Genomic DNA, 23,142 nt, shown 5'->3' on the forward strand with positions numbered 1-23,142 from the left:
TATGAAGACAACTAAAATAAATCAAATGGAGAAGCTGACTAGATTTTATATAATTTTGAAAAAGAATAGAAAAAATAAAATAGGGATAGACACGTTTCTTGAACCTGATGATTTTCCCAAATAGTGGAAACAGTGGATGCTTTAGTCACAATCTTTCAAAACTATTAGAGCGGTGCACAAGATGGGGGATTTCTTTCAAGTCCCTCTTAAGTGAATCCATCAGTTTCCTACTTGTGATACATGGGGAGGGAATTCTCCAACCGTTCATGCCAGTGGGATTCTCCTGTCCCGCTGGCAGCACACCCGCTCACGCGAGTTTCACGGCGGTGTAGGGTGACATCAATGGGAAATCCCATTGACAATAGCGGGACCAGGGAATCCGTGTCACCTCCCGCCGCCGAGAAATACGCAGTTGGGAGGCTGGAGAATTCTCCTCAGAGTCTTCAATTGTAGGTTTTTGAGCTTCCACCAGTACTACAAGATAAACATCAATGCCTCATGCAGTTGCAACAATACTGGAAATGTCCTGACTTCCTAGTGTGAACTGTGGAGTCATGATATCCTGGGAGTTGATATTACAGACTGTACATAGCCACACTGTCAACCAGTGGTGGTTCTTTTGTATTCTCTCATGGTTGGGCCCTTGAAGTCTTCATCTCTGTCCTCTATAGCAGAGCTGGTAGACAACCTCTCCTTCTGGTCAACACTCTACTGTGATATTTTTGTCACCATTTTCTGCTGCTGCCTACTCATGCTGGCTACTTCACCACATGAAAACTCTTTGTGACTCACTGTCTATCTCACTAAGAGTGTCACAATGTCTGATGTGGCTCTTGAGAGGGATGAAGATTTTTACCGTCCTTCCTTACAAGGGCTTGTCCTCCATTGATGTGTCTTCTACAAGGGCCTCATGATGTTGAGAGTAACCTAAAAGAGGTGAAAATTGAGAGGAGTTAGATTTGCAGACCAAAGTCAAACATTTTCAGTTAAGTCTTGAGAATTCAGTTTCGTGTTTTGAAGCTTATTTGTTGAGTGAAATGGTGCAAATATGCAGATCCTACTGAGGTAAACTACCAGACTCTGAAATGAACTGGGACCTTCCCACCTGACTATTTTGCGCTAGCATTTGATCCACATTTTAGTTTTACATTCAGATACATTCAGTAATTCTAAAACTACATCTAATTTTTTTCCCTGGAATTATTTCTGTGATATACTCCTTTTGGAAAAGTGTGGTTTCAAAATGGCACTTTCTACCTCATGCTTTCTTGTTACAAAATATCATTTTGTTATTTATAGAGCAGTATTGTTCATTTAGATGCAGCCAAGGGCATTGGTCAATCTCTATAATAGTAAGTTGTTTCAGTCTGTAGCAAAAGTCTATGTAAGCTTATCACTAAATAGCATTTATCGAACTGGGCAGTGCAGTGTATCTCTTTATATTCCAGTCCTGATCTTAACTACAAACAGATCTCATTTTTCTTGTGCTGTGGCTGGAGTGTGCACCAATATGGAAAACGATTTCCGTTGACACTATCAGTAAGGATGGAATTATACTTTTGCCTTTTACAATGCCCTGTTATTTGACGCCACAGCTCAAAGCAACATGTAATTTGGCAATTTTGTAATCCAACTTGGACTGAAAATTAGGGTGTCATGATGCATATGTTTTTGCTGCACTGCTTCTGTCCAATTTATTTGTACAGTAAGTAGTCTCACAACACCAGGTTAAAGTCCAACAGGTTTATTTGGTAGCACGAACTTTCGGAGCGTTGCCCCTTCATCAGGTGAGAGTGATTTATTTATTTGTGTGCAGAAGCTGAACAAATAAACAAGAATGTTAAATATTATTCACTTTAGTTGTGGTATCTTGTTGTGGAGGATTGCTTCGCTGAGTGGAGGCCTGTGACTAGTGGTGTGCCGCAGGGATCGGTGTTGGGTCCATTGTTGTTTGTCATCTATATCAATGATCTGGATGATAATGTGGTAAATTGGATCAGCAAATTTGCTGATGATACAAAGATTGGAAGTGTAGTGGACAGTGAGGAAGGTTTTCAAAGCTTGCAGAGGGATTTGGACCAACTAGAAAAATGGGCTGAAAAATGGCAAATGGAATTTAACGCAGACAAGTGTGAGATATTGCACTTTGGAAGGACAGACCAAAGTAGAACATACAGGGTAAATGGTAGGACTCTGAAGAGTGCAGTTGAACAGAGGGATCTGGGAATACAGGTGCAGAATTCCCTAAAAGTGACGTCACAGGTGTTTTAGCGCGAGTGGGTGAACACGACCACTTCGGACTCAGAGTCAGGTTCAACAGCGGTACAGCTTTATTAATGTCGACGGAGGTGCAGTCAAGTCAAGAAAGCACTCTAAAAGCCCGCCACAATGGGCTACAGTTATACTCGAACTTTGACACGTTGTATGATTCAAATGTTAATGTTTTGTTTGCAGTATTTGACTCTGACCATTCTGTTTGATGTTTTAAGTACAGTATCGATGTTTAGGTATGGTAATCGTTTCTGTCCGATGGGTTTATCAATGGTCTAGAATCTCTCTTCTTGAACAATGGGTGTTTAGCTGATCTCAGGAAGTCTTTTGAGGCTAAGAAGGCTTCCTGATATCACTTGATTAGGTCAGTGGTGCTGATTTGATTAGATGAGGGGGGTACCTTTACTTTTTAGTTCCCTTTGGTGCCACCCTGTCTGGCTCCCTTTTGTGTGTTAGACCTTGTTTGCATTTTAAAAGCATGCCTTTTGCCTGCTTGTCTGGATCTGTCCCTTTTAATCTTTAATGGAGGGGTTCTGACTGCAGTTTGGCCTGTTTCATATTATATACGTAACTTCATAAATTTGTTGTCCGCTAACAGGTGGATAGGGTCGTAAAGAGTGCCTTTGGTACATTGGCCTTTATGAATCGGAGTATCGAGTATAAAAGTTGGAATGTTATGGTAATGTTATATAAGGCATTGGTGAGGCCGAATTTAGAGTATTGTGTACAGTTTTGGTCACCTAGTTACAGGAAGGATGTAAATAAGGTTGAAAGAGTGCAGAGAAGGTTCACAAGGATGTTGCTGGGACTTGAGAAGCTGAGTTACAGAGAGAGATTGAATAGGTTGGGACTTTATTCCCTGGAGCGTAGAAGAATGAGGGGAGATTTGATAGAGGTGTATAAGATTTTGATGGGTATAGATAGAGTGAATGCAAGCAGGCTTTTTCCACTGAGGCTAGGGGAGAAAAAAACCAGAGGGCATGGATTAAGGGTGAAAGGAGAAAAGTTTAAAGGGAATATTAGGGGGGGCTTCTTCATGCAGAGAGTGGTGGGAGTGTGGAATGAGCTGCCGGATAAAGTGGTAAATTAACATTTAAGAAAAACTTGGACGGGTTCATGGATGAGAGGGGTGTGGAGGGATATGGTCCAAGTGCAGGTCAGTGGGACTCAGCAAAAAATGGTTCGGCACAGATAAGAAGGGCCAAAAGGCCTGTATCTGAGCTGTAATTTTCTATGGTTCTATCTCCCATTTTTTAAACATAGTTCAAAAAACACTTATAAAGATTTCTTCATATCCATTTCTTGTCTCTTTTAGCTTCCAACTTCTTCTGTTTCTTCCTTACTCACACTCACACCTGGGAGACTGGTTGCTATTGTATGTGTTAATTGAGGCCTATGAACTTATTTTTGTGTTGTTCTCTCCTTTCAATACAAGAAAATTAGGTGAATCATACTTTCATGTTGATAACAACATTATGTAAATATTATTCAGCCCACAAAGCTTATTCCATTTATTGGGTAGTTATCCTCTGATTTTCTCATCAAGAAAGTAGACATGATGGGCCAATTGGCCTCCTACTGCACTGTAACAATTCTGTGATTCTATTAAAATGTGATTTACATTATTAAATCATTTGTCTTTTTCGTTCTGGTATTGAACTGAGATGACTGGGATTTTCTGCGTGTTTTTAACCACTTATGCTACCCACATTTTTGTTTCTGTTTTCAATACCACCACCACATAATCACAGATTCATAGAATCATAGAAACCCTACAGTACAGAAAGAGGCCATTCGGCCCATCGAGTCTGCACTGACCACAATCCCACCCAGGCCCTACCCCCATATCCCTACATATTTTACCCACTAATCCCTCTAACCTCCACTAAGGGGCAATTTTTAGCAAATTTTTAGCAAACTAGATTGCCCTTTAAAAATGCGAGTACCCAGATCCCCATTCAGTGCCTTTATAAAATCAGAAATGTTGATACAGAAGGAAAAACATTGATCCATCATGCATGTGCAAGTGCTGACTCTATATATGAGAGTTATTTATATGAATCCTATTTTCATACTCTTTTTCTGTGTCCTTCGATATTTTACCTCCTTGAATGTTTTTGTAGCTTTGAATATATGAAAATGATAGGCAGGTGAATCCTTATTCCACACATTCGGGATGCCTGAAACATTGTAACTAGAAAGTACTTAGCCACTAGCAACCATATTATCATGTAGTGGCATTTCTGGCATCATCAAGAGACTTCAGACTTTGTTAGGAACAAAAGGTATTTATTGTTAAGGGAAACTAGGTACAGGAGTTGCAACTCTAGGTCCCCCTGGAGTTGTATTACATGGTTGCCTGATGATTATGCCCGAGAGAGGACTTCGCCCTGTGGTGTGATCAATTGCTCTCGGATCTCATTGGTCCCTCAAGTCTTCTGCTATACTGTCTTGAAGAGACAGACATAGAAGAACCAAAAACTCAAGGCCTCTTTGGGAAAGAACTCAGAACAATTCGACTTCAACCCTGAGTCCAGAAGCCCACATTAACCTGCATGTTATCAGTCACCATTTGAGGGGACAAAAATTATATGCAATGTTGTCAAGATCGTCCCTCTTAAATGCCACAGTTGACTCATGAGTCATTTATACTAATCTATTTCATATTTTAACAATCTATTAAAAAAGAATGTAGTAGGTTCCCCCTTATGCTTCTGGCACTAGCTCATAATTGAATAAATCTTTGTTACCAATTCACCCATCAGTGGAAATAATCTTTCAATACTTAACTGCACAAATACTCCCTTATTCCTTAATAATTATGTTTAATTCCCTCCTCAATTTTCTATGCTTTAATAAATGGTCTGAGTTTACAAAATCTCCGATCTTAGTTATATCATCTCATCCCAGTTAAAATTCTTGCAAATCTTCGAACAGTGTGTCAGTGAGCAGCTGGAAACAGCTGTAGCAGCCAAATGGAAGACACCACTGTTATAACTTGACAGGAAGATCCCAGAATGGAACATTGGCTCAAAAGATAACTTTTACATTTTTTTAATCAAACACAGAGGAACAGAGTCACAGGATTGATAATTCTTGTTTTAACAACAAGAAAAGACATTTATTAAACTTGAAAAAATGGATTATAATACAATACTCCTTTACTCCTTCTTTGGCATAACCAATCCACACAGGTTTTAAGATTAACATGGATGACAAAGTCAATTTGAAGCTGCAATGGTCTTATGAAAATAAACTTGCAAGGGATGTCAAAATCAACTAATAACAGTGATATTATCAGTGAAAATAAGAGAATAATGGACATGTTGAATGGACGTTGTATCAGTAGTTACAATAGAGGAGGAGTTTGACTTGCTAGAAACCTTAAGGAATCTAATATTGAATCAGGGTAGGGGCTCACCCAATATTAACATAAACAAAATAACGACAGTGAAGAAAATCGTGGCCCCAAAGAGCAATAAGAGCAACAGGACCAGGTAGTTCCCATCCCAGGGTTTGAAGTGTTTGAAAGGAAGTAAGCAAGGATATTAGAGATGCTGTAACTCAATCTTTTGATGTTCTTTTGATTGAGGAATTATACCTTTAGACTATCATGCTCCGTTTAATAGAGATGAGAGTGGCAAGCCAGATAATTATAGACCAGTTACGCCGACATCTATTTTTGGGAAATTACTAGAGTCTGTAATTAATGGTAGGGTTGTTAAACAGCTTGAAATTTTTCAGCTCAGTAACAACTAAATGGATTAGTAAAGGATAGGTCATGCCTGATGAAGCTGATTTAATTTTCTGAAGAGATAGCTGCAGAAGTAGACCAGAGAATGTCTAAGAATATTATTTATATGGACTTCCAGAGGCATTTGATAAAGTTTCCTCTTAAGATATAAAGTTGAGTCCAATGGAATTGAAGACAAATGATTGAACTTGTTGGGAAATGGATTGAGTGGCTGAAGAGAAGTGTAAGGATAATGGGCAAACATTCTAACAATCTGGATGTTTCTAGTGGTATCCTGTACTGATCAGTTTTGGGGTCTCAACTATTCACAATTTAGATGGTGGGACAGAAAGCTACATGTCCAAATTTGCCAATAACCCAAAGGGGGATATTGTAAAAGGTGTAGATGGAAGCATGAAATTGTAAAAGGTATTGATGGATTAAGTGAATGGGTAAATCCATGGCAAATGGATTTCAATGTAGGCTAATGTCAGGTCATCCACTTTGGACTTGAAATGGTAGAACAGGGGAAGACCTATCCATTGCCGGTTGTATCACCCATGCCTGGTGGGTCCAGGCAATTTTCTCACCGCCAAGTGATAGACCACCATTGCCTGGCCACAAAGGCACAACCATTCTGTAGCAGGACTACCATGACAGCACCGCAAGAGGCAGATGGACCGTTAAGGGCATTGGGTGCATCCCAAAGATCAGAAAGTTTGCATCCTCGTGGACTTTGGCAGAGCCTAGGGTGACCACAAGAAGCTAAGTGAGGCTAGAATGAAGGGAGAAGAAGCTACTACTAGATCCACTATTCCCAATCTGGAATTTCAAGACCATTATACTGCTTCCCAAGACCTACGTCAACTTCCCATGGTAAGTAACTGTAAGATGAAGTTGAAGGGAGGAAAGTCTGCTGGGGCCATTGCATTGTCTCCCATCACATATATGCATCAGATGTGAAAGAACCAGCCAGTGACCTTTTCAATGGGGATGGGGGGTGGACAGGGTCAGAGTAGTGAGGTAATAGAATGCCTCACCACTATATTTTCTACCATTCTCTGCCACGATCTTGTCTAAAAAAAAAGCAGTTTGTGATCAGGAATCTTGGTAAAAGTCTCCTATGTTGCAATTTATTAAATGCTTTATCAAAGTTCAAATAAATCATTTCACTACATTCCATTTATCAATGCACTTGGTAATTGTCTCAAATAATTTCCCTAAAATAATCAAACGTGAACTGTCATTTATAAGTTTGTATAGAACATCAGAGATTAGCTCATACTTGACTGAATATACACTAATGTTATCTTTCTGGCAGTTTCCCTATCACTAACTCTCTAACATAACTCAAGGTATTTAAATCTCCTGCCCTTTAAATATTTGAAAAACTGTTTACAGTTTTAAAAACAATCAGTGTTTGCTTTTTTACTCTGTGTGTCATAAGCTGAGGGTTAGCATTGTGGGATTAGTGCTGCATGGCTGAATCCATAACCTATCATCACGGAGGGCTGCCTGTCAGTTCACAGTTTAATTGACATCTCCAAATGCTTATAAGATCTTTGAAATAAGACTATAAATAACTGTCCATCTGCTTCTTGCGGTGCTGTCATGGTAGTCCTGCTACAGAATGGTTGTGCCTTTGTGGCCAGGCAATGGTGGTCTAGCACTTGGCAGTGAGAAAATTGCCTGGACCCACCAGGCATGAGTGATACAATCGGCAATGGATAGGTCTTCCCCTGTTCTACCATTTCAAGTCCAAAGTGGATGACCTGGCATTTGTCTGCACTGAAATCCATTTGCCATGGATTTACCCATTCACTTAATCCATCAATACCTTTGTTGTATTAAGGATTAAGAATTTGAAGGAATTTAAATGTAGTGAATGAGGTTTAATCAAATAGAGTTTTTTAAACAGTGAATTCGATACACACTTAAGAACTTTATTTAATCTCAGCATGGGTCCTGAGGCCTGCCCATGCTGAATATTAGGTGAGTTGGTATAGCGTTGCTAAGGGTAAAGGGTGGTGGGTTGAGGGCATGGGCTGGCCTGAGGTTGGTAATGGGTCTATGAGGGTCCATGGTGGAGTGGGTGGAGGGCAGTTTGTCAGAGGGTATGAAGGGCCATTGGACGTGGGTGGAGAGGCATAGGTTGTCATAGATGAGGCATGTGGACAGTATTGGGGGTGAGATGGCACAACGGATTAGGACTAGGGGGCTGTTCTATGTTTTATTTATTTAATATATTCATCAAAATGCCGCAGCACCGAGGCCAGACTTTCACCCAGCCCACCACCACACCCGACAACTTTTGAACTATTCCCGGGTTGCCCATCATGACTTCCATTTTCAACCATACCCCCAGGACTAAAAATCCAAACCTTCAGGGCACTTTTTCCAGGTCAACTTGTGGAGCTGGGAATTGTCCGGACTCTGCGCTCCCAACTCAGGAGCGAAAATTCAGGCCATAAATTTAAATTCATCCCTCTAGATGGCTTCCCTCAGGAGTTTGCAAGGCTTGGGAAGGATTGGAGGTGGGGGAATGCCAGACAGGGATGGGAAATTGTGTTTAACCATGGTAGCTGTGGAGGAAGACTTTATGATCCAGTTGATCTTTTTCTGCTCATCACTTTCATGTGTTTGTGTCTTAACAAACGGTTCCTCATAGCTTTTTCATCTAATATCAAAGCTCAGTCTTGTTCATAGAATTACAAGATAATTATAGTAAGAAGTCTCACAACACCAGGTTAAAGTCCAACAGATTTATTTTGGAATCACAAGCTTTCGGAGTGCTGCTCCTTCATCAGGTGAGTAGAGTAACTCCACCCACCTGATGAAGGAGCAGCGCTCCGAAACCTCGTGATTCTAAAATAAAGCTGTTGGACTTTAACCTGGTGTTATGGGACTTCTTACTGTGCCCACCCCAGTCCAATGTCGGCATCTCCACAACAAGATAATTATAATTGAGGAAGGCCATTCAGCTCATTCCTACCTTGCTGCTCTCCACTGCACAACGATAATTCCAGGATAGCCCATTATCTGACAGTGATCAGAACTATACAGCGTATTGCTGTTATGCCTATTCAGGGGTACTGCACAGCTTCAGCACAACCTTTGAGGATTTAACAATGGATTCCACTAACCCTGTATCCTATTTGTTTCTATATTGTCACCTCCCGCTACTTCGACTTGGTGAATCACATTTACTGACAAATAAAGAGAATCTAAGGGAGTACTTTACAAAACTGAAATAGTAATAAAAATATGGTTTTGTTAATCTAGGCTGACAGAAACTCATAATTCATATCTCCATTCCTCAGATTTGCATTGTGGAAAGGGAGAGGCTGTTTATATTCTCGGTACTATTTGTACTGACTTTGTGCCAGCTGGATAGATAATCTGTATGCACCTGGTCCCAGAAAAACACTCTACTGGCCAGCATTCAGCTGCTCTGTGGGCTGTTTTCATCTGCAGAAAACATATTTACAGTCCAAGGATGTGGAAATTCTTCATGACTCCGAGTGAGGAGTAAGGCTGCCTATAACTCACAGTGCTGCGAGTCAGTGTCATACAGACACAATGGGGGGAATTTTACCAGGCCAAACAAGTCAGGAACAAAGCAGAGGGTACTGGTAAAATTGCGGGGAGTTGTGGCAGACTGGTTCCCCGATCATGTCCTGCTGGTTGGCAATTTTGCAATGGTAGGAAGGAGGAAAAAATAGTTTGGACCAGTATTCTTATTTCCACATTTTCCTGGTGTCCATGGTCTGGAATGGGGGGGTGGGGGTAAGTTAATAGGTTGTAATGAACAAAGCATCGTAGCTGTGAGGGACAGCTCGGTGGATAGGATATTGGTATGTAGATAGGCTGGAAAATTGGGCGGGGATCCTGGATTCAGGATTCAATCCTGGACCGGGGAGCGGCGCGGGCTTGGGGGGCAGAAGGGGCTGTTCCTGTGCTGTATTGTTCTTTGTTCTTTGTTCTTTGTTCTTTGAAAGGACACAAGACCAGTTTGGACCAGTAATCTATTTCCTCATTTTACTCTTTTTTTTCCTTCTGATCAATCAGACCGGCTTCCTGCCCCAAGGAGGCAGGAAACCAATTTGAATATGCAAAGGTCCTTTAAGGCTATTTTATCAGACCTTTACATATTGCCGATGGTGGATCAACCCCTAACCACGTGGGGAGGCCACCAGCTGAATGCAGGCAGCCTCCCAGTGGCAGCCCAAGGGACTGTTTTCTTGAACCTGTTATAAAAGTCAAATTTACCTTAACTTGGGGAACGGAGGTTGAACTCACTATGGAACTCGGAGCTTTTGCACATGCACAGACTGGGAGCGGGATGCACATACACAATTCTGCAATTTTGAGGTCGCTGTCTAAGACCTTTCAACCATAGTTGGAGTGGAATCCCCTGGAGCTGTATGTCTCACATTGAATGTGTACAGTGACTATTAAATGTATCACAATTGTATGGAAGAACCTCAGAGTGCAACTTGATCAAGGTAGGCTTAAATACCTTTGCACCATTTGTAATTGTTATGATGGCAATGAAGAGAATGGGTGATCGTGGGCTTTGTGGACTACGTGCTTCCTTATTTCACTCAATGAGAAGTGATCAGTGGGGGGCTTTTAAGCCTGCTGCTCAACCCAGACTGAATGAAAATGCTGGTTAGGAGTTATGTCTGGTGGCCCGGTCTTGACTCTGACATCACAGACTTGGTGAAGCAATGTGACCTGTGCCAGGAAAATCAAAAACTCCCTCCATCAGTGTCCCTACATCCATGGGAGTGCCCTGGCAGGCCATGGGTGCATTTGCTTGTGGACTTTGCAGGGCCCTTTATGAATTCTATGTTTTCAACCATGGTAGGTGCACCCTCCAAATGGTTGGAGGAGCACCATATGCGTTCCACGATTACTCAGGCTATGATTGAGAAATTATGACAAAGCTTTAGGACACATGGAATGCCGAAAGTCCTGGTTTCCAATAATGGCACGGCCTTTACTTGCGTTGATTTCCAGAACTTCATGCTCTCTAATGGTATCCGATACCGCATGCACTGGACCAGCATTAGAAGGAGGAACTGTTAGTGAAATGTAAGGAATGAGAGCAGTGAAGTCCAGGGAGTCTGGGGGATTGTAGAGTAAATCCATAGGATAAACGATCTGAAGAATTGCTGAAGGGCACTGAAAAACATGTGATTTTGAACAATAACCAGTGCTCAAGAGGTCATCCTGACCCAGTTCAGCAGACGATGACAGAGGGGATCTAAAGGACAAGTGAAGCAGAGCGTAATTGATGTACATGGAAACCAAGTGGAGCGTAGCAAAGCAGAGATCATTTATCAGAATAGGAGCAAAAACCAGAACACGGTGGGCGCCGGCTAGAATAGAATCAGAACTAACTAAACCTCCAGCAAAATAGCAGAAAATTGGCTTGTAGGATGTGACCAGTTTGCAGAATAGAGGTGGTCGAGCAGAGAATATAGTCTTTTGATTATTTCAGGTACAATTGTGCATGTTTTTTGAATGCAGTTCAATCCCCGTTAACAAAGAAGAGAGACTTGTGCCTTTTACAACCTTAGAATGTCTTAAAGCACCTCAGAGCCAGTTAAGTCCTTTTCTAGTGTATTCACTGTTGTAATGTAGAAAATGCAGGAGTCAGTTTGTGCACAAGCAGCTCCTAAAACAGCAATGCAATGATGATCAGGTAATCTTTTACTTCCGATGTTGATTGAGATATAAATATCGACCTGGATACTGGGGATAACTCCCCTGCTCTTATAAATAATGTACCTGAGAGTGCAGACAGGGCCTCGGTTTAAGAACACCTCTGAATGATGGTACCTCCGACTGTGCGGCACTCCCACAGCACTGTATCAGAGTGTCAGTCTAGATTTTACTCAAATTTTGGAGTGAACTGGAACACGCAATCTACTGAGTCAGAGGAAAAACACCACCGAGTGGGTGACGGGTGACACAAATCTGCCCAACTTTTGTTCTCTTTCTGACCTGAGAACATTTGATTCTGTTTTCCTTGTATTAACTCAGTTAGCCTTCTGCCACCTGCTGTAATGAGAACAAGGTGTGCTTTGAGAATATAAAGGTTGGATCAGCTTCAGAGGAGGAGGAGTTTCTCAGCTGCAGTGATTAACCAAGCAGCCATAGAGTCATAGAGGTTTACAGCACAGAAACAGGCCCTTTGGCCCAACTTGCCCATGTCACCCTTTTTTAAAAAAACCCATAAACTAATCCCAATTACCCGCATTTGGCCCATATCCCTCTATACCCATCGTACCCATGTAACTATCTAAATGCTTTTTAAAAGATAAAATTGTACCCGCCTCTACTACTGCCTCTGGCAGCTTGTTCCAGACACTCACCACCCTCTGTGTGAAAAAGATTGCCCCTCTGGACCCTTTTGTATCTCTCCCCTCTCACCTTAAACCTATGCCCTCTAGTCTTAGACTCTCTTACCTTTGGGAAAAGATATTGACTATCTACCTTGTCTGTGCCCCTCATTATTTTATAGACCTCTATAAGGTCACCCCTCAGCCTCCTACGCTCCAGAGAAAAAAGTCCCAGTCTATTCAGTCTCTCCTTATAACTCAATCCATCAAGTCCCGGTAGCATCCTAGTAAATCTTTTCTGCACTATTTCTAGTTTAATAATATCCTTTCTATAATAGGGTGACTAGAATTGCACACAGTATTCCAAGTGTGGCCTTACCAATGTCTTGTACAACTTTAACAAGACGTCCCAATCCTGTATTCAATGTTCTGACCGATGAAACCAAGCATGCCGAATGCCTGTATCTAGAAGAGATAAAAATGACTATAATGACAAACGTATGGCTGCTTGTGGCAGACGGGTTCTCCAAAAGGGCTTAGAAACTGTCATTTGAAATGGTGGTTCCAATTAGCAGGTTATATGAAATGGGGGGGCCTACTGTTCAAGAATTCAGTGGGTTATGTCATTATGTTTGTTACTTCAAAGAAATAATTACTTCAAAGAATTAGAACATAAGAACATAAGAAATAGGAGCAGGAGTAGGCCATCTAGCTCCTCGAGCCTGCCCCGCCATTCAATAAGATCATGGCTGATCTGAAGTGGATCAGTTCCACTTACCCGCCTGATCCCCATAACCCTTAATTCCCTTACCGATCAGGAATCCATCTATCCGTGACTTAAACATATTCAACGAGGAAGCCTCCACCACTTCAGTGGGCAGAGAATTCCAGAGATTCACCACCCTCTGAGAGAAGAAGTTCCTCCTCAACTCTGTCCTAAACTGACCCCCCTTTATTTTGAGGCTGTGCCCTCTAGTTCTAGCTTCCTTTCTAAGTGGAAAGAATCTCTCCACCTCTACCCTATCCAGCCCCTTCATTATCTTATAGGTCTCTATAAGATCCCCCCTCAGCCTTCTAAATTCCAATGAGTACAAACCCAATCTGCTCAGTCTCTCCTCATAATCAACACCCCTCATCTCTGGTATCAACCTGGTGAACCTTCTCTGCACTCCCTCCAAGGCCAATATATCCTTCCGCAAATAAGGGGACCAATACTGCACACAGTATTCCAGCTGCGGTCTCACCAATGCCCTGTACAGATTAATTCAGAGAATGCAATGCCTTTAGCGCATTGGCTGAATTTTACGGGACATCCACGGGCAGGAAAACAGGGGGCAGGCTGTAAATTCAAGCTTTAACCTTAACCTTGTCCACCCCCACCATGAATTAAAGGGAGGCACTGTATTGACCATCCACTTGTGGCCTAATTGGGGCCTGTAAGTGTGTAATTAATGTTCAATTAAGAGTCTCATTCCACTGCTCTAATTTAATGGGTGGTCTATGCCCTATTATGGCATGGCTGAATGTCCATGCCAAACTGTGCAAATCTCAATGGGAAACTTGAAACAGCTGCCAAAATGATTTTCAACATGTTTAGTATGAGAAGAGAAAAAGCGCTAAAGCTACTGGAATTATTTGGAAAGTTAGGGTACCCTTTTGGATTGGTCCAGGGACATCTTTTGAATAAGTGTAGGTACTGCTTTTGGATAGGTAAGGTGACCTCTGGAAGAGGAAGAGTGTCCTTTTGGGATTGATTGGGTTGACATGAGCGAGCATAAAAAATGGGAAAGTTCTGTAGACTTCCCCAGCTTTCAAGGAAACTAAATCTCCAGCCCTTTAAATTATTTGTGAAATTTTGCAATTTAAAAAATAAGTTCTTGCGCTTTTACTCTGACTATTGATGTAACCCTGAGAGGTATCATTATAGGTTGTGTGCTGCATGACTTATGACAGTGGGGCGCTTGTCAGTTCATAGTTTGATTGACAGCTCCAAGTGGTTGTAAAGTCTTTAATTTGGGGCTATGAATATAAATGTGTATTTTCATAAGGGATTAAGTATTTGAATGAAATGCTTGCTTTTGTAATTGACTAAATAGTTGAAAGACTTTAAATGTATTGAATGGGCTGTTAATCAATGAGTATTTTTTTTACAATTGTAGATACTTAAAACCTAATTTTATTACATTTCGACATGGCTCCTAATATCTGCCCATGGTGAATGTTGGGTGAATTGTCATGGAGTTTATAAGATCAAAGGGCGATGGGTGAGGAACATGGGTTGACATGAGTTGGCACTAAGTTGACATATGGGGAATAAAAGGGACATAGGGGTATAAAAGACCATGAGGGACTGGTGGAGGGGTATAGGTTGACATGGAGGGTATGATGGGCCTTGGAGGGGTATGAGGTGGCATGTTGGGCCATTGAGAATGGGTTTGTGTGGGGGAGGGTGAAGTGGTGTGAGGGCTGTTTTTTGCTTTATTATTTTTCTTACAAGTCCCAGGACACCTAGCAGAAGCGAAAATCTGGCCCTGGCTAACACACTGACTTATGAGACCAAATGGGCAAGTCATCATATCACATCAACCTGATCAATCTTCCACATTATAATTCCGGTATGAACTGAAAAGCGGTGCAAGCTATTCTTGGAAACCCTTCACACTTATAGAAAGTTAAGCTGGTGCCATCTATAGTTCACAGAAAGATATTCTGATAGGGTTAGATGAAGAGGGATGGGTGAAGGCTAGTGTAGTGCATTAACACTAGAATAGACCAAATGGTCTCTTTCTATGCTGTATGGGCTGCACGGTAGCACAGTGGTTAGCACTGCTGCTTCACAGCTCCAGGGTCCCGGGTTCGATTCCCGGCTCGGGTCACTGTCTGTGTGGAGTTTGCACATTCTCCTCGTGTCTGCGTGGGTTTCCTCCGGGTGCTCCGGTTTCCTCCCACAGTCCAAAGATGTGCGGGTTAGGTTGATTGGCCAGGTTAAAAAAATTGCCCCTTAGAGTCCTGGGATGCATAGGTTAGAGGGGTTAGCAGGTAAAATATGTGGGGGTAGGGCCTGGGTGGGATTGTGGTCGGTGCAGACTCGATGGGCCGAATGGCCTCCTTCTGTCCTGTAGGGTTTCTATGTTCTATGTAATAGTCAAGTTTCCAAATGCAAACTGCATAAAAAGCAAAACCTAAAGTCTCAATATCCTTTCCGTCCCAACTAATCCATGACACCAGCAAATTCTGGATTGTCATCTGATAGGTTGCAATTTACGAATGAGGGAGTGTTTCTTGACAATTTAATTTCAATTCCTCGAATGAAATGCTGAGAAATATTTTATTAAGCTGTAATCTGCTCATTGAGCAGATGCAGATGCAGAATTACAACCACAGGAAAACACTGTGTATGCAACCTGCCTGCTGGGATATTTCTGGATCACATATTAGACTCTGCCAATTTTTACCCTGATGTTTTTTTAAAGTAATAACTTGAGTGTTTCATTGAATTTTCCAACATGAAATGCTGACTGAAGTGCTTCCTGATGACCCACAGGTAATTGATAAATAATTTTGGAAAGATGTCATGAAGATTATATAACTAATAGCTGAGACTAAAATTATATGGAAGCAAGGACTAGCCCTGTTAGCAGAATTATCTGATATTACGTTTATTAATAGCAAGAGTAATATGATTTTCATGAGTCAAAAGGACACCTTTATTGTTACATAACATGCCCAGTCAGTATTCATTTGGAAGAATCACATTTCAATTTTCCAGAGGCAAGAGTGCTGTTATAAGCATATGGGTTCCTTTTATGGTCAACACAAAGATTGAAAATATTCTCAATGTCATAGAACATAGAACATAGAACAGTACAGCACAGAACAGGCCCTTCAGCCCACGATGTTGTGCCGAGCTTTATCTGAAACCAAGATCAAGCTATCCCACTCCCTATCATCCTGGTGTGCTCCATGTGCCTATCCAATAACCGCTTAAATGTTCCTAAAGTGTCTGACTCCACTATCACTGCAGGCAGTCCATTCCACACCCCAACCACTCTCTGCGTAAAGAACCTACCTCTGATATCCTTCCTGTATCTCCCACCACGAACCCTATAGTTATGCCCCCTTGTAATAGCTCCATCCACCCGAGGAAATAGTCTTTGAACGTTCACTCTATCTATCCCCTTCATCATTTTATAAACCTCTATTAAGTCTCCCCTCAGCCTCCTCCACTCCAGAGAGAACAGCCCTAGCTCCCTCAACCTTTCCTCATAAGACCTACCCTCCAAACCAGGCAGCCTCCTGGTAAATCTCCTCTGCGCTCTTTCCAGCGCTTCCACATCCTTCTTATAGTGAGGTGACCAGAACTGCACACAATATTCCAAATGTGGTCTCACCAAGGTCCTGTACAGTTGCAGCATAACCCCACGGCTCTTAAACTCCAACCCGCTGTTAATAAAAGCTAACACACTATAGCCCTTCTTCACCGCTCTATCCACTTGAGTGGCAACCTTTAGAGATCTGTGGATATGGACCCCAAGATCTCTCTGTTCCTCCACAGTCTTCAGAACCCTACCTTTGACCCTGTAATCCACATTTAAATTAGTCCTACCAAAATGAATCACCTCACATTTATCAGGGTTAAACTCCATTTGCCATTTTTCAGCCCAGCTTTGCATCCTATCTATGTCTCTTTGCAGCCTACAACAGCCCTCCACCTCATCCACTACTCCACCAATCTTGGTGTCATCAGCAAATTTACTGATTCACCCTTCAGCCCCCTCCTCTAAGTCATTCATAAAAATCACAAAGAGCAGAGGACCAAGCACTGATCCCTGTGGCACTCCGCTAGCAACCTGCCTCCAGTCCGAAAATTTTCCATCCACCACCACCCTCTGTCTTCGATCAGATAGCCAGTTACCTATCCAATCGGCCAACTTTCCCTCTATCCCACACCTCCTTACTTTCATCATAAGCCGACCATGGGGGACCTTATCAAACGCCTTACTAAAATCCATGTATATGACATCAACTGCCCTACCTTCATCAACACACTTAGTTACCTCCTCAAAAAATTCAATCAGATTTGTGATGCACGACTTGCCCTTCACGAATCCGTGCTGACTATCCCGGATTAATCCGCATCTTTCTAAATGGTCGTAAATCCCATCCCTAAGGACCTTTTCCATCAATTTACCAACCACCAAAGTAAGACTAACCGGTCTATAATTACCAGGGTCATTTCTATTCCCTTTGATATCAGAGCAGAATAAGCAGGTACAGTGACTGATCCTCTCACCTGCAGTGGGGACATGGTAGAGAAATTAAAAGATGTCTTGTTTAATTTTAATATATTTCTGTCTGGTGAGGAATTGCTATGTACATTTCTTCACAGGATTTTTAAATTCCAAGTAATAATATTCATCTAATTAAAAATCTTTCTCCAGGCATGCCAGCTCAGAAGTGACGTATGTCAAGATATCACATTCCAAAGCCTAACACATAATTATGGCAAAAATAATAATTGGCTAATGTAAACACTTATCTGTTAAAGAAAGAACTTGCAATTAAATAGTTTGTATCACCATCTAATTGCACCACAAAGCGCTTTACAACCATTGAAATACTCATTCATCTAATTTTCTCATCCACTAAGAAGGAGCACAAAGTTAAAAGGTAGAGGATACTGAGCACAAAAGCAAACGACTATGGATGCTAGAAATCTGAAATGAAAATAGAAACTGCTGGAAATTCTCAACAGTCTGATAGCATCTGTGCAAACAAGAAACAAAGTTCACATTTCAGGTCAATAACTTTACATCAGAATTGGAAAAGAGTTAAGTGTGGAACAGGACGGCCCAGTGGCACTGTTTGTGTGGAGTTTGCACATACTCCCCATATCTGCGTGGGTTTCCTCCCAATGCTTCGGTTTCCTCCCACACTCTGGTTAGGTGCATTGGCCATGCTACATGCTCCCTCAGGCACCAGAGTATGGCAACTAGGGGATTTTCACAATAATTTAATTGCAGTGTTAATGTCAGTCTACTTGTGACAAATAAATAAACTTAACAAAAAAATGATTTTCAGTAAGAACAGACACAGGGAAGGGAGGAAGGGGAAGGCAGGGATGGCAAAGGGGGAGAAAGTGGGGAAGTAGGAGGGAGGGAGGAATTGGGGAGGGTGAGAGGAAAGGGATGGGGAAGAAGGGGAAGGGAGACAGGAAGAGGGGAAGGGAGAAGGGGATGGGGAAAGAAGAGGGGAGGGGAAAGGAGGAGAGGGTGAGAGGAAGGGGGAGAAAAAGGGGAAGGGGGCATGAACAGGAGAGGGGAAATGGGAGAGAAGGAGAGGAAGGGGGAGGAAGGAAGTGGGGAAGGAATGGAGGGAGGGAGGAGAGGGAGGGAGGGAGGGACGGAGTGTGGGGCAAGAAAGAAAAAGTGTGATTGGGTGATGAGTAGAATAATTAACTTGCAAAAGGGCTAATGATGCAAGGCTAATGATGCAAAAGGGACAAGTAAAGAAACAAAGATCTTTCTCGAGGAGGTGAAAATGCCAACAAAAGAATCACTACCAAGAGCTGGTGTCCAAATTTTCTGAATTGTACGGTTTTCTGATCAAAAGTTGTCAATGTTCATTGAGCTTCCTTTCAACTTCAGTAGAATAGTATAGGAAGCCGAGAACAGAGAGGTCAGAGTGGAAAATAGTAACAGAAATAATGGAAATACTCAGCAGGTCTGGCAGTGTCTGTGAAGAGAGAACCAGAGTTTCTGGGGGCGATTTTACCTTTTTTTTCTAAGTGCTGGGCAGACTTGAAACTGGGAGAGTTTCAAATCCGTCTTTTGGGCGTGTTTTCAGGACCCCCCCTCCCCCCCCCCCCCCCCATATGCACTCTGCCTGCAGAAATATCAGCAAGCCTGTTGCTCGCTGCAGAAGCCTGTGGGCAGGGCTTAACGTGCCCGAAACCCTGCAGAGGGAGGTAGTGCGCATGTGCAGACCTCTGATGCTGCACATGCGCATTAGCAGTAGCAGGGGTCTGACAGAAAAGAGAAAGCTGTCAAGCACCTGCTAGTGCAGGTTGCCTGAAGCAGCTTCCCTCCCCGCAATCGTGGGGGCCCGTGGCCTGAGATGTGGTCCCTGCTGACCCTCTCCCGCTGCCCAGACCGATTGCGGACCACCCTCTCTCACCGATTGCGGACACGCCGCCCTCCCCCCACCAACAGCTGCAGAGTGGCAGCGGGCCCCCTCTCCCCATTAGCCCCTCCCTCACTGGCCCCATCCCCACTGACCCCGCCCCCTACTGGACCTGCCTCCACCGTCCCCCCCTCCCCCCCCCACTGGTCACCCCCTACTGGCCCCACCCCCCAGCCCCGCTCCCTGCCTCTGCTTGGTGGGCATTGCCCAGGTACCAGACTGATATTACCCAGGTTCCAGGGTGCCACTGCCCGCATGGCACTGCCCAAAGAGCAAATCCCCCCCCCCCGCCCTCGGCCTCCCCGGGAGACCTCAATGGCCTCTAGTTCCACCGGCGAGGCCAAGACGACTGTTCCCCTTTTATGGGGAGCATGTGTATTCCTCGCCAGCGTGAACCTTTCCCAGCTAGGTCATAAAGGGTGGTGGGCCCGGACGATTGAGTGCCAGGCTCGCTAAGCAGATGTAAAACAGCATTATAATACATTTCCATATATTAACCTGCCTCCTGCCCATTTCCGATGAGAGGCTGACTGCGCCGGAAATCTGGCACTCGTAAAATGGTACCAGTTGCGAAAACCGGCACCAATCGTGCTAAGAGCTTTACGCCAGAATTTACCACTGCGTCGAGCCCGAAGACGGGCGCAACGCGATGGTAAAATCACCCCCTCTGTTTTAAGTCTGTGACCTATGATTGGAAGAGTCAAACAGACTGGAAACTTTAACTCTGTTTCTCTCTGCACAACTGCTGCCAGACCTGCTAAGTATTTGCAGCATTTTATGCTTTTATTACAGGTTTACAACATCTGCAGAATTTCGCTTTTGAGGTCAAAGTATGAATGGGTCAGAGAATTAAAATGACAAACCCCACTCCCACAAGGAGAACATTACTTCAGACGCAGGCACTTTGCAAGCTGCTGAAATCAACATCAAGTTCAAAGCCTGAAGGGTGGGTGATCCAATTTTCAACCCATGCAGTAAGTTTCTGAGCATGTGATCTCATTAACAGACCTCAAATTGTGGCATATGACGTGGATTTTTATGTTTATTGGTAAAAGGGCAATTACACTCCTTCCAAGTTATTAGGAGGTAAACAATAGCTGAAATTGGCTCTTATCTAGTTATGCTATCTGCAAATCTCTCCTGAGCTCCCAACTATGTAGATAGGACAACGTGACTGGCGCAGGCTTGGAGGGCCAAAGGGCCTGTTCCTGTGCTGTACTGTTCTTTGTTCTATCCCTGACTTTCTATTGTGCTCCCCCTGCCCCAACTTTCTCTTCAACAGTACAAAATCCATCTCACTTCTATCGCTCCTCAGCTCTGAAGGAGTGTCCTACGAATTTGAAACGTCCACTCTGGACAGGAATTTCCTACCTTTCCCACTGGCAGCATCTTCTGGTCTTGCCGAAGGTGACCTCCTGGTGGTGGAGCAAGCAAGTCATATGAAACACCTTGGTGGGGCCAGAAGATACTGCCAGCGGCCAATGGCAAACAGCCTCTGCTGCTGGAAAACATGCTGCGAGGGGAGCAGAAAATCCCGGCTTCTGTTTCTTGCTCCACAGATGCTGCCAGACCTGCTGAGTTTTTCCAGCATTTTCTGTTTTATTTCAGATTTCCAGTATCAGCAGTATAATGCTTTTATTATACGTTTTAATAAAACCTTTATTCCAGCTTGGCTTAAATCACTGGAAAATTGGTTCTCTGTGCCTGATTCCCCAACTTGTGTTAACTGGGACCTTGCATCAGGTTTGCAGCCTTGCAAATTTGCCATTCAGATCTTAATAGGTGAAATAGGTGTTGTAAATTTGAACAAATTCAGTGTAATATCACTTTGGTGTAAGATGGATAAGAAAGATTTTATTCTTTGTTCAATCTAAGTCTAATTTCTTTTCGTGGATCGTGTCTTTGTTTTTGAGGGCAGCAGGTTTTTTCATGTCACCGTTCAATGATCGAAAGAGCAAGCAGGCAACCTGCTGGCAGGTCAGTGCCAGTGCTGCATCCATGACAAGGTGTGTAAAATTGGCTCAGGGAGATGTAACTGTGCTTTTAGACCACCTAGCTCATTCTTCGTACATGCCACATGCGAATGTCTTCATCACAGACACCAGTTAATCATCTGCGAATAAAGGGAAAAGGTGCTGAAAAATTAGTCTTTGCTATGTCCCAGGGTAACTCAAGCAAAAACTCACATTGCCTGTGTAATCTTACCTCCCACGTTATTTGACCTTGGCTATACCTGGTATAACATTTTAATGGTGCCAGCAGCTTAAGAACTGCCATGTTCTGTACAGGACCTTGGTGAGACCACATTTGGAATATTGTGTGCAGTTCTGGTCACCTCACTATAAGAAGGATGTGGAAGCGCTGGAAAGAGTGCAGAGGAGATTTACCAGGATGCTGCCTGGTTTGGAGGGTAGGTCTTATGAGGAAAGGTTGAGGGAGCTAGGGCTGTTCTCTCTGGAGCGGAGGAGGCTGAGGGGAGACTTAATAAAATGATGATGGGGATAGATAGAGTGAACATTCAAAGACTATTTCCTCGGGTGGATGGAGCTATTACAAGGGGGCATAACTATAGGGTTCATGGTGGGAGATATAGGAAGGATATCAGAGGTAGGTTCTTTATGCAGAGAGTGGTTGGGGTGTGGAATGGACTGCCTGCAGTGATAGTGGAGTCAGACACTTTAGGAACATTTAAGCGGTTATTGGATAGGCACATGGAGCACACCAGGATGATAGGGAGTGGGATAGCTTGATCTTGGTTTCAGATAAAGCTCGGCACAACATCGTGGGCCGAAGGGCCTGTTCTGTGCTGTACTGTTCTATGTTCTTTATGAAAAAATATTTCCAAGTTCACAGATGATACAAAGCTAGGTGGGAATGTGTGTTGTCTGGAAGATGTAAAGCGGATACAGGAGGACTTGGGCAATAACATGACAGATGCAATATAATCTGCAAAAATGTGAGGTAATCCACTTTGGTAGAAGGAACAGATGTTCAGAGTATTTCCTAAATGGTAAGAAATGAGGAAGTATAGATATCTAAAAGGGCCTGGTTGCCATAAGTCACTGAAGGCTAACAAGCAGGTGAGCAAGCTACTATGAAGTCCAATGGAATGTTGGCCTTTATCACAAGAGGATTTGAGTACAAGAGTACTGAAGTCTTGCTTCAATTGTTTAGAAGCTTGGTTAGAGCACACTGGGGTAGTGTGTGCAGTTTTGGTCCCCTTACCTCTGAAAGGGTATTATAGAGGGAGTACAATGAAGATTCACCAGACTTGTTCCAGGGATGGCTGGACTCTCTTATGAAGAGAGATTGGGCAAACTAGATCTGTATTCTCTCAAGTTTCAAATAATGAGAGGTGATCTCATTGAAACCAACAAAATACTGAAAGGAAAAAAACGGCATATGCAGGTAAGATTTTTCCCTTGGCTGGGGAGTCTAGAACCAGGAGGCACAATTTCAAAATAAGGAGGAAGCAGCTTAGAACTGAGGTGAGGAGAAATTTATTTACAGGGAGGGTTTTGAATCTTTGGAATTCTCCACCCCAGAGGGCTGTGGAAGCTCAGTCACTGAGTATGTTTAAGATAGAGATTGATAGATTTATGATTA

The 23,142-nt window shown here is 43.0% G+C and overlaps 1 protein-coding gene across 2 annotated transcripts in view; it reads left to right on the plus strand.

Moving 5' to 3' along the window:
• Positions 1–23,142, plus strand: part of LOC144504649 (uncharacterized) — an 86,681-nt gene that overhangs the window by 22,130 nt on the left and 41,409 nt on the right. The window lies entirely within an intron of this gene.

This window comes from Mustelus asterias, chromosome 15 (genome assembly GCF_964213995.1).
Source record: "Mustelus asterias chromosome 15, sMusAst1.hap1.1, whole genome shotgun sequence".
Classification (NCBI taxonomy): Eukaryota; Metazoa; Chordata; class Chondrichthyes; order Carcharhiniformes; family Triakidae; genus Mustelus; species Mustelus asterias.